Here is an 11,691-nt window from a genome sequence, read left to right on the forward strand (position 1 = left end):
GCGAGTGTGTGTGTGCGAGTGTGTGTGTGTGTGTGTGTGTGTGTGTGTGTGTGTGTGTGTGTGTGTGTGTGTGCGAGTGTGTGTGTGTGCATGCGTGCGTGTGCATGTGCGTGTGGGTGTGTGTGTGGTGAGACTTCTTGTGAATGCTGATGGGACTCTGTGTCTGATTGAAACTCAGCCATGCAGCAGACTAACAGACTGTGTTTATATCTGTGTGTGATTGATGGGCTATGGGCTTGTTGTGTGTGCTTATGGTTAATGTGATATGCCTGTGTGTGTGTGTCGTATTACAGTTTATTTGGTTATTGGTTATATTTCACTCTGCAGAGCCTGTAAACAAAACCAGATTAAAAAACATTTACTTTCAGAAGTTCACACATCCATCCATCATCCTTCTATATCCCGCAGCTTATCCAGGTCAGGGTCGCCCTGGCAACAGGGTAGCACAGTAGACCAGATTGCTTTCAGTGTGAAGGTTTTGCTGTGGAGTTTGAGTTCTGAGGGGGGTTTTTTTCCCCCATATTTTTCCCCCAGAGAAGGTAAAGAGTTTCATCTGACAATTGCAGCCTCCACCAGTCTAACTTAAGTCTGACTCCAATTCAAATTAAATCCAGTTTTCGCTGTAAATATAATTGAACGACAGAGTGCAGTTTGTCCTGAGGGTGGTGCTAAAGAAAAACTCAGGGGGCCATTGCATAGAATTGGTCCATCTACTGGGGAGCAGGAAAGTGATTCCGAAAAATTACATGGAAGTCTGTTTTAGGCCTAATCTTCGAATGGGGTTTAACTAATCCAGGTTTACATGACAACTAAAATTAACCTGGTAATTCTCATCCAGCCCACTTTGGTCTTTAAAAACAGTTGGAGAATTGATTTGTTCATCGTGGCTGGAATTATCTTGAATAGTGGAGCATTTTTATTTGTAAAGGCAGAATTTTGATTCCCTCATATCGAAAAATGACTTCAACTGCGAATAAGCCTGATTATCAGACTGAAATAGTGTTTCATTTTTATTTCATTAATAGCCAGACATTTTCTGGCCAGCTGTTTTCTGTTTGGGAGGGGGGTTGTTGTGTACTAATCAATCAGCAGTTACTTATAGACAGTATGTGTCCTGCCAGTGTCATTAAGTCGACACAAAAGCTGTGGTGGTGTTTGCTGGGAGCATTGAACTTGACATTTATCATATCGATCGAACAAATGATTTTAGAATGAATGTTTCTTTTTTTTAATAGACTCGTGTTTGGAATTTTGCTTTTATTTGAGAGCTGACAATGTAGAGAGACAAGAAATTTGGGGAGAGAGAGATCTCCTGCTGGAATCGAAGTGGGGACGTTGCAGTCATGTGGTATGCGCTCAACCATCAGGCTACCTGGTTGGCTTACACCAACCTGTACAGCTTTGTCCATCTTTTCCATTTTTCTTTTACTAATTTTCATGGATGAAGTGAGATAGCTAGCTGGCATACCATATGTAGGAAGGTACTGTCAAACTCATAAAAAAAAAAATAAAAATTGATGATAAACTCTTATTGGGCATTACAAGAGGTGGGGATTCAACTCAGTTGTAATTGTTGAAACAAATCAGAGATATGGGCAGCGATTCAGAGGTCTGGAACCAGGCTATGAATATATTGCAACAGTAGCATAAGCAGAGAACAGTCACAGATTCAGTGGAATGTCTCAGTGTCAGTTAGAGCTTGTGTCCATATAGGGTTTTTTTTCCCTAACTTTTTTCAGTTGTTCCTAATGAGGACAGAGCACCACATGCAGCCACCTATAGAAAAAGTGCTGAACCCATAGTCTTTTTTCACAGCGCTCCGCCTTTTTTTTTTGCAACCACTCAGAGCGCTTCTAGTTGAAAATCTCTGAAACGAGCCAAGCATGTACTTAGAATAGCACTCTTTAACATATGCCAATGTGCCGCCAGTGAGGGACCTGGTGCCATCTGCAACCACGGCTAAAGCATTTGAGGGTCTGAGGAGAAAGGTGCAGTCTGGTGTTGCTTCTACAGCCGTCAAAAGCAAAGGTCCAAACCATGCGCCACAACTGAAAAATATTAAGTAGAGGGTTAGTAAAAAATAATGTAAACTCCTGTGAATGATGAGTCTTTTTCAGTAAATATTTGAAGACAGACTACCAGAGAAGTCCCAAACGGTTAACTATCTTCAACCCAAGAAATGCCGATTTTTATAACTTTAGAAAGAAATGTCAATATCAACACAAACACTGATGTGTTTCATCACGGTACAGTCGTATCATTTACTTTACAGCTCAATAAACATCTTTAAGTGTGCAGCGCCTTTAATAAAAATATAGTACTTAAAATCAGAGAAGCTATGCTAGTGTATCGTACAACGGTTGTGGTGATATGTTGTCAAGATAATGTTGTCATGGAAGCAAAACCCACGAGCAGTGCTTTTTTGATGAAGCGCTGGATCGAAGCACCCCCCAACCCTGGCCAACAGTTTTCTGCCAGAAAAAAGCGCTATATGGACATCCAGCCTTACACAGAAATACCTGTCTAAAGTTTGCTAAAGTTTAAATTAACATTACCCACCACAGTCGACTGGTCATACCAGACCAAGTGAGGCTGTAGCAGCAAAACCCCTGAGGAGCGACTGAGCGAGCGTGCGTTTTAATGCTTATGAATTCAGATTTTCATTTGAAGGTTATTTCAAGTGTTACAAAGTCTTGCTGTAGGGACTTTTCGCTATGATGACAGATGCAGATAAATTTTAATCCTGAATCGATAAACTGAAAAATCCAGGATTGTTACAAATCAAAATGAGTTGAAATCAACTAACTCTGTTTGGCTATCACCGTCCGTAGGCTTCATCTCTCGAGGGGCAAAAAGACATACCTAGTAATTTAAATCACCACACGATCTTTACGCTAGCGCCAACCTCGGGACAAACTTTACATGTTTAACTCCAAGACCGGTGAGCCTCTAAAAAAGTTTTTTCTGTCCAACACTCCCATTATATTTCCTTCATAAAGGTTGCTGTAATGATATGTCTTTCATGATAAATCTGCTGTCAATAGAAACTGAAATTGTGTATATGTGTGCGTATATGTTGTCAGATGAATGGTGTGTGTGTGTGTGTGTGTGTGTGTGTGTGTGTGTGTGTGTGTGTGTGTGTGTGTGTGTGTGTGTGTGTGTGTGTGTGTGTGTGGAGAATCGTCTATTAATGCAGATTTATGCAGATTGGCTGGATGGAAGTCATTTGGGGAAAAAAAGCCGCTGAGAGTTGAGGAGTGATTACTAATGGGTTTTCATAGCTGGACCAGAGAGAGAGGGCTGCAGCCAGCCTGTGAGAGTGTGTGTGTGTGTGTGTGTGTGTGTGTGTGTGTGTGTGTGTGTGTGTGTGTGTGTGTGTGTGTGTGTGTGTGTGTGTGTGTGTGTGTGTGTGTGTGTGTGTGTGTGTGTGTGTGTGTCCTGGGCTGCTTTCTAGCTGTTGAAACAACCATTTTAAATCTCAGACTGTTCGGTTTGTTTCCTGCTGCTGTGAGTCTTGTTGCCACTTCCTATTAATTTATTTATGTTGGTTTTATGACTGAGTTGGTTTCTTCTTCTGTTCTATTTCTCTTCTGTGACTCTTAATGTTCTGCTCTTGGAAACACAAAACAATAAGTATCAGCAATGGAAAATAGGTCTAATATAATTATTTTTTCATTAAAAAGAGTTTCCATCAGTTTTCATCACCAATAGTTGGAGTTTTCAGATGCTTTACTAAAGTCAAAGTAGCAGTGTCACAGTGTTGAAATACTATTTTACTTTTAAAAGTTCTTCATTCAGAATTATACTTTAAATTATTACTATCAGCAAAATATACTTAAAGTTTCAGAAGCACTCATGCAAAAATAATGAAAAAGTCCTGGTACCAATGTCAATAGCTGAGAAAATATCGGTTGCTAATCATTTTTTACATAAACACACAAAATAAACAAACATTTTTGATAAAGTTCCCTTAAATTTGATCATTTAAGAGTTGTGACCAAGATATATACCAAGCAGGTTATTTTACAGCTCAAACATAAACGACAGACTGCCCTGACATTTCCTGTTACGTATCAGCCAACATGTACCCCAACATTCAAATATACAGTGCTGTGCAAAAGGTTTTGGCACTTTAGATGTTTGGATTCTTATCCATCACACAACACCATTAGTGAGACATCTGATTGGTCCCAAATTCATTCTGTAGCGGGACAATGAGCCCAAGCAGTCAGAGTCATAAGGAACTGTCTTCAGAGACAAGAAGAACAAGGAGTCCTGTAACATATGGTCTGGCCCCCACAGAGTCCTGATCTCAGCATTGTGGAGTCAGTCTGGGATTATATGAAGAGACAGAATAAATCCACAGAAGAACTGAGGCAAGTTCTTCAAGATGCTGGAACAACTTACCTGCCAAGTACCTTGAAAAACTTTGCATAAGTGTACTATGGAGAACTGGTGCTGTTTTAAAAGCAAATATTGATTTGATTTACTGCACTTGTGTGAGGTTAATAGATAAATAAAAACTATTCATCCATTATTTTTAAAAGTACCCTCGCTTTACTTTTAGTGCTAAAACTTTTGCGCAGTACTGTATGTGAGGAGATAAAATCAGCTGTTAATGTCTGGCCAGTCAGTTCATTTAGAAATGAGCTTTTCAGTCAAACTTCAGCAAACTGCTTTCAAATAAGACTCCATCAAACTGATTTTAGGCTAAAAGAAAATTATTCATTAGTTATTAATAATTAGTTTGTTAATAGTTATTAATTTAAGCAATATATCCAGACATGAAAGAGGATAAAACAATGAAGTCTGGAAAAATGCAACATTAGCAAATCCAATGCATCCAACTCTTGCTATATAAATGAGTCATTGAGTCTATGTCAGTCTATGATCATAACTCACTGTTTGATAACACAAACCCTGAGAATCCAGAAAAATAACCCTAAACAATCTAAAAGAACCCTGTACAACAGCCCTGCAATAAAATCCGACCCTTTTAACGTTCAGTTAAGGACTGTCAGAAAGGTGTTATAGTAAGTGTTTAAAATAGGTTGTACGCTACCATCTAAATACATTTGTAAAGAAAATATTTGGAATCTCTCTGCACACACAGCAAGCTGAGTACTAGACAGCCAACTATTGTCCAACAGACTTTATTCAAGCCCAAAAGACTCTTCTACATTTTATGCATTTTAATAACCAGTAGATGTTGTAGACAACATTTAGCTGCATGGACCCATTCAAATGATCAAGCAAGATCTGACTATCAAATGTGTATGGTAGTTAAGTTGTGCGCGCTTTAGCATGTTTGTCTTAAGTAAAGGTTAGCAAACTGACTTTTCAGTAAGGCTACACCCCCATCTGTAAGCAATGTAGCAATGTCCTGTTGTCAGATGCTAATATGAAAATTGCACCACTGCCTTTAGTATTTGGCTTCATATGCCTTGAAGAGTAACCTAATGTGATTTAACATCTTAACATTAGATTACCTCAGTTTCTGTGTGGCGCTCCTTGAGGTGTCTCTTCATGTTCGTAGTTTTCTTCCCAGCGATTCTGTAGTCGCAGGGTTTTTCTCCCGACAATACTACACACTCAATTTTTCTCTCAGCAGCCGTATTTTTGAAGTGGGTCCAACCCGTTTTCTCTGACCGAATCCCGCTGTTGCTTTCATGTTCCTTTCCCGTCACCATATGTTGTCCGAGCTCCCACAGCCATAGTGTTAAAGTGCATACAGTAGCAATGTCCAAGCTGGCATTGTACAGTCAGTTATTGTTTAATGATGTCAGTTTCACCTTGTCAGTGTCTCCTCTTTGTCACAGGAAAAAGGTTGTTAACCTGTATATTTTGTCACGGTTTTCGTTAAGGAATTGAACACAACTATGGTCCAGACTGAAATGTCTCAACAACTGTTGGGTATGTTACCATGGCATACCCAACAGTTGTACAGCTGTACGGCATTGTAACATTGAGCATGTTAGCATGCTGATGTTAGCATTTCGCTCAAAACAAGTACAGCCTCAAAGAGCTGCCAGCATGGCTATGAACCCTTGGTCATGTTTTTTTTTTTTTTTTTGAAAATTAGGTTTTTTTTACAATTTATGTGTGTACGAATTAATAATTTGTCTTTTAATCTGAAATGCAATTTGTTAAAAACAACCCAAAAACACGCACAAACAGATGAGTCAGAAATATGTCTGCATCTAGACGTTAGTAAACACCCTTATTCATTCAAATTTTTTCACAAAGTAAAAACCATACATTTAGACAAACACATGTATAAACTGCAGATAACATATAAGGATAGAGTGGTAAACGACAACCACAAGCCTCATGCACACAATAAATACATTTAAAACCAATGAACCCAATGAAGTCAAGCCAAATCAACCTGAAATTTATAAACCACAAAGGAATTAAGGATAAATTATTAAAAAGATGTGAGCTAGGACTGGGCCAGCAATACATACAATTGAACAGAAAACGGGATAAAGCTAAGTTAATGTTAAAGATGTGTACTACACTCAGATGTGTCCATAGCATGTACAAGTGTAGTCAGTGGAAGTCTCAATTAAAACTTTATAATCCGCAAAAGAAATCCATATTTAGATCCTGCTGAAAAGTATTCCATCTGAGAGGGGCAAAACATTTAAAGTCCTTTTTACCTCAAGCTCTGTTATAAATTTAGGAACTTTAACAATGAAACATTTCTGAGATCTGGTAGAGCAATCAATTTGCCTGAACTGTAGGTAGGTATGTGGGCTGTTTTCCTGCAAGGGTTTTATAGATAAATATTAAGGAATGCAAGTCCCTTCTGACTGACAGGGAGGGCCAGCCTACTCTCCTGTACAGGTCAAAGTGATGAGCCATCATCTGTTGAACCTCAAATAACTATGATGTACTAAATCTAATGATTGAAGAGTAAATGGAGGACCATGTATATAAATACAATCATAGTCCAGTACAGACAAGATAGCTGACTGTAGTAATTGCTGTCTAACTGAACTAGAGAAACAAGTTTTATGTCTGTACAGAACGTTTACCCTCTGTTTAATTTTTTTTTGAGTCCTTCAACATGTAATAATAATAATGTAAGATTATATATTGTTTAACCATAGACCAAGGTATTTGTAGGATGTTACTTGTTCAGTTCAGTTGTTGAGCCATCGAAGGTGTATCTGCTGGGAACACCAGCATTGGCATTTAATAACAACATCACATACTTAATAAATGGGTTTGCCATATAGGAAAAATAAAGGGTCCTAAGAGATGACACTGATATCCATCTTCTTATCTGACTCTGGGTAGGACAAGGAAGAAGAGGATTTCACTAAATGTTGGAATGCTCCTTTAAATGTGCAGACTGGCATTTATATCTGATCGAGACTGAAGGTTCACACTGCTGACTGAGAAAAGACTGTGACCATTCGATACGGACACACAAACACACTAGTCTGTGTGTGTGTGTGTGATTATTAGCTGTGTATCTTGTAATTTCCAGAGGAGCTGATTCAGACTCCTGCAGCATTTTTCTCAGCTGCTGGTAATTAGTGGATGTAGAGAGACAGAGAATTATCTGCTTCAAAGTCATTCACAAGGCTGATAACTGCTGAGTGTGTGTGTGTGTGTGTGTGTGTGTGTGTGTGTGTGTGTGTGTGTGTGTGTGTGTGTGTGTGTGTGTGTGTGTGTGTGTGTGTGTGTGTGTGTGTTCGCCTGCTGTCAGTCAGCTGAATTGCCTCGATTAAGCAGCAGATTATCAGGATTTTCTAATTATTAGAGAGTAATTAAGACTGAGACAATGATCATCAAATTGAAACATGAAAATACTGAAGCAATGAAGGAAGGAAACATTCAGATACAGACATATTAATACACTGAAACAATAAAACACAAAAACAGTGGAAGTTCATCATGAAGTCTTTTGGGATTTAGCAAGAACTGTATTCTCCTAGTGCAAAACAGGGATTCATGATGGTTCAAAGAGGTACTGAATTGATTATACAGGTAGGTGTTGACCTGCTATGGAATTACTACCAGTCGCACCACCTCCAGTTCCCATATGTCAGCTGCAGGGTTGTCAGTCGGGTACCTTCGACTTTCAGCGTTTTGCTTCTTTGCCCCTGGAATTTCTCATGGTGGAAGAGCAGTAGCAGAGATGTCTCCCTGCCAGCCCCTTCAACTAGTCCTCAGTTTAGGTGTTACTTCCAACACTTCTCCTCTCTCCTCAACCAGAGCCAAAAGCTGCTTTTCACAGCCTTTTCAGCCAAGACTTTCACAGCCTTTTGTTAGTTTGCTCCCACGTCCATAAGGAGAAGTAAAGCTGATGTACCGACAAAGCTGCGGTATCCTACTTGTACTGTTCTCCAGCCAGCCGCCTTGCAGTCAGCGGTAGATCTTAGTACTTCAGCCTCATCTTCTTGAAGACAGCCTCCACTGCTTCCTCTCATTGGACAGTTAGCTCCATGAGGAGCATGGTCTTGGCTATGTCAGGGCGGAGACTTGCGTTGGTGGTCTCACTGAGGAACTGGAGCCTCCTGCCTCGATCGACTCTCATTCTCCAGTCCTGGGTGGATGGAACCATCCTCAGTGGAATTCTTCGCATGACGCTCTGCCAATGTCCTGTCCGCTCCCCTCCAGCCCCTTGGCCAATCTGGCTGGGACCCGGTCATGTCGCCACCTGTAGCCTCCTTGGGGGAGCATGATCTTGCTGCCTGACAAGATGTGCTGGAGGCCTGCATTTGGACTGCTGCAGAGGGGGAAGCATTCTCCCTGGCCATACCACTGCTGCAGGTTCACTGGGCATGGGAGTGTGCTGTATGTTGCACTGATAAGGAAACTGAGCATTGCCTGTGGGATTTTCCACTGGTTTGCCATGCTGATATTTCTTCAAACAATGCCTTTCCATGTTGTCCAGCCCCCTTGTCCTCCTTGTGCCAAGGCCTGGATCTTATAACGCGCATCCTCCATCCTTGTCACCTCAGAAACCACCAGCTAAAACTCTTTTTCCTGCTTGCCTTAAATGTGACCCACAGAGCTTCACCCCACCTGAGAGCTGTCCTTCCTGTATCAATCCTGCCGATGATCTCTTTGCTGCTGCTCCTGCCTGCTAATTGCCAGGCCAACTTCAGCATGGGCTATCCACTTGGAGCCAGTGCGGACCTGGACCTTTGTACTCCTCACTGCCTGGTCAGTGGACTCCCTCAGGTAGCCTGTTCTTTTCCTGCTTGTAGCCCATGCTCATGGATTGCAGTGGCAGCTGTAGGATGTTCTTTCCAAAGAGACCAGTTTCAGAGAGGCATTGTGGCAAGCCCAACCACTTTCCGATGAAAGGGTTGGCTTTCCTATCTATCTTGCTTACTGTATGTAAGGATTTCACATAGTTTCTATCGACCACATCTTCTGGTCTGGTATGGTGTGGTGTGGTAGCTTGAAAATGAAAATTGAAAGATTTTGGTGGGTTTAACTCAGATGGAATTCCAATGGGAAGAAGCAGACAAATTACACAATATGGGATTCAAAATGAAAACTTTTAGGAATTTAAAATGGCATAATAAAGGACTCAGAATTCAAACGAGCTATTCAAAGCAGTACAATGAAGGATTCAAATTGGTATCAACTGGGGATTAAAAATTGAATAACAAAGGATTTCATTTCAGGGGGCAAGGAAGGTGGCATGGCAGGATGAAGGATTCAGAATGGCAGACTGAAGGATTTTAAATTGAGAAATTAGGTATTCAAAATGGAAACAAATTGCATAATAAGGATATACATGGATAAGAAGAGGGAGAGGGCACAATTAAAGATTAAAATCGAAAGTGTTATGGATTGAAATGGTACAATGAAAGATTCAAAATGGCGTTAAGTCATATTTAAAATGGAAAGAAAGGAAACTAAATTAAGGATGTGGGGCATAAAGTAGGATTCAGAATGAAAAAGGATTTAAAATGTAAACATGGGGGAATTTAAATTGCACAATGAGGGATTCTAAATTGAATGAAGGGGGGATTCAAATGGGACAATGAAATGTTTAAAACTGAAAGAAGGGATTCTAAATGGAAGGAAGAGGACTAAAATGGCACAATAAAGGATTCAAAATAGAAAGGAAGAATTCAAAACAGCACAATGAAAAATACAAAATGCTAAATAGACTAAAGGATGGACTAAAATGAAATAGTGAAAGATTTAGAGTAAAAAATGAGGGATTCAAAATGGAAAAATAATGGATTCAAAATGCAACAATGACTGGTAAAGATTTAAAATTGAAAATGGCACAATGAAGGAACAAAACGGAAAGACAGGCTTATAACATCTCCGTGAACTGCTAGAAAACCAGGATTTTCTAGCACTGAGGAGAAAACCTCACTTGTTTTTTCTGTCGATTCTGATGTTTCCACTATGGGAGCATTTGTTCCGCATATGGGAGTCAGTATGCGCTGTACAGCAGACAGGAGTACAGGGAGGGGCAAGAGGAGGAGGACATGGTAATATTTGATATCACTCTTGCTCTCTTGCTGTGTGAACGCTTCACTCTGGTGTTTTATGCATAATTAAAATGTTTTTTGTGCAGGCAAAAGGCATCTGCAGACTAGCAGTTCTAATTGTGGCCCCGCCCCACCCCGCTCATAAATGCAGCAGGAGGGAGGAGATTTAGAAGGGTTAACGGAGAAGCTAATAATTAGCATGGAGGCTCTCCACATTAATTAGACATTTTTTGTCCAGAGACGGAGGTTTATTGTTCTACAGGAGGTGGAAGAAACAGAGCAGAGAGACAATTTGTGCTGTAGAGTGTTTTTATTAAGTGGGTTTTATTATGACAAACTTAATAAGTCCATTTGGGTTCAGTGGAGGAAGGATGGAGTTTTGTTCAGAGATCTCTGCAGGAACCCTCACAATTCACGTTTTAGTTGTTAGTAGAAGATATCAGCGTAGACCTGAGTGCTCATTAACACACACTCACACACACACACACACACACACACACACACACACACACACACACACACACACACACACACACATACACAAACACACACAGTACTTGTGAGGGCCCTCTTTGACATGATCCATTCCTTCGCCCCCAAACCTATACTTGAGCCAATTCAAACCTTAACCCTAAAGACAATTCTTAACCCTAAAAAAGGGTCTAATTTTTCTAAAATGTTCTAATTTTTCTAAAATGTTAGAACCGTACTCCATAAGGTTTATATAACTATAAGATACATTAAACTTAAAACAAAAAAACACATGAAAACGTAAAGGTTGGAAGCCTCGGAAGAGAGAATGGTTGACTATCACATGTTTTATATAAGCTTTTATTTAAACCAGGTAAGGTTAATTCTCTTGACGACCTGACTCCTCCCACTAGACTCCTGCAAGCAGAGGCCAAAGGGTCCATGTCCAGAGAGGATGTCCCCAATTCAAATAACGTTAGCACTTTTAAAAAATGTTGTCACTGTATAAAAATGTCCTCACTCAGTTTCTAACATGTCTTCAATTACAACTTTCCAACTCTTTCCAATTATAAAAATTGTCCTTACTTCACAAAAATGTCCCTAACTCAAAACAAGTCCTCCGTTTCCAAAATTGTCCTCACTCTACAAAAATGTTGTCACTTTCTAACATGTCCTCTCCACCAAAAATGCCCCCGACTTCCAAAAATGTCCTGATAATTGCACGCACTTTCCAAATTTTTTC

General features: G+C 40.0%; 1 protein-coding gene across 2 annotated transcripts in view; it reads left to right on the forward strand.

Annotated features, from left to right (window-relative positions):
- mbd2 (methyl-CpG binding domain protein 2) overlaps positions 1-11,691 on the forward strand; it is a 33,328-nt gene that overhangs the window by 19,745 nt on the left and 1,892 nt on the right. Inside the window, exon 7 of one of the 2 annotated variants that reach the window (XR_005709715.1) lies at positions 9,030-9,201. The exons of the other annotated variant lie outside the window; for it this stretch is intronic. The gene's annotated coding sequence lies outside the window, so the exon portion shown is untranslated. The remainder of the gene's footprint in view (positions 1-9,029; positions 9,202-11,691) is intronic. 2 annotated transcript variants of the gene reach the window in all.

The sequence above is a fragment of the Xiphias gladius genome, chromosome 20 (assembly GCF_016859285.1).
Source record: "Xiphias gladius isolate SHS-SW01 ecotype Sanya breed wild chromosome 20, ASM1685928v1, whole genome shotgun sequence".
In the NCBI taxonomy this organism is placed as follows: Eukaryota; Metazoa; Chordata; class Actinopteri; order Istiophoriformes; family Xiphiidae; genus Xiphias; species Xiphias gladius.